Source organism: Pteropus alecto, unplaced genomic scaffold, assembly GCF_000325575.1.
Source record: "Pteropus alecto unplaced genomic scaffold, ASM32557v1 scaffold40, whole genome shotgun sequence".
In the NCBI taxonomy this organism is placed as follows: Eukaryota; Metazoa; Chordata; class Mammalia; order Chiroptera; family Pteropodidae; genus Pteropus; species Pteropus alecto.
In genome coordinates, this window is record NW_006431919.1 from 21,121,308 (window position 1) to 21,122,306 (window position 999).

Consider the following 999-nt stretch of genomic DNA (forward strand, 5'->3'; position numbering starts at 1 on the left):
CCCGCCCCCACGTGCTCCCTCAGGCTCCCGGGACTTTGAGTTGGTACCTGGGTTTGCATCATCAGCTGTTCGCTGCGGATCCACACGGCTCTCTGCTCGCGTGCGCTTCCCCCTCCCTCGCTCGCGCCCGCTGGCCCTTCCTTTGCACTCAGGGACGCTGTTTCATGTTTGTCCCTCAGCCCTGAGGCTGCGAATAGCTTCCTCTTGTCGCTAGGGCGTGGAGGTCTCAGCCTCCTTCGTTTGCGCCCTTAACCAGCAGCGGATCTCGACGAGCCATCACTGCATCCACGACTCTTCGTCCGACCTCCCGCGAGGCAGCTCGTACCCCGCGCCTCCCTCTCCTTGTGCCGTCCCTGGTTTTGCTTCCTCCAGAGCTGGCGAAGAAAGGCCAGCGTGACGGTCATAGGCTCCGGGGTCCTCGCGTGTCTGAGGACGTCTTTTCCTCAACCCTCACTGGACTGATGGTTGGCCATCTCCAGGTCTCTGCGGCCTCCCCCGTTTGTAACAGCACCGCCTCGGGGTTCCTATGTGTTTACAAGTCTGCTCCCCACCCTCGTCTAAACACTGGGGACCTCTCTCATTGAACTTTAAAAGTCTGTGCACCCTAAGTTTGAGAATACTATCGGAGTGTATCGGTCAGCTTTTGCCACAGTAACGCTACGTAACAAATATCCCCCGAACTCACTGGTGTACAACGACAAGCTATTTTTGGCTCACACGTCTGCCGGTTGGCTGAATTTGGCTGATGGATGCTGGGTTTGGCTCCGCTCAGCTCCAGGTCTGAGTTCAGTTCGTGTCTGTCCTGTGCGCTTCTCACCAGGGATCAGCGAGAGCCCGAGGCACATTCTCGTGGGGGTGGCCAAAGCACACGACAGCAAGCTCAACCAGGGGAGCGCCTTTTCGGCCCTGCGTCTTGCCTGCTGACACCCTGTTGGCCAAAGCACGCCAGAGGGCCAAGCCCAGTGTCCAGCGGCGGGGAAGTAGCCCGCCCACCGTGAG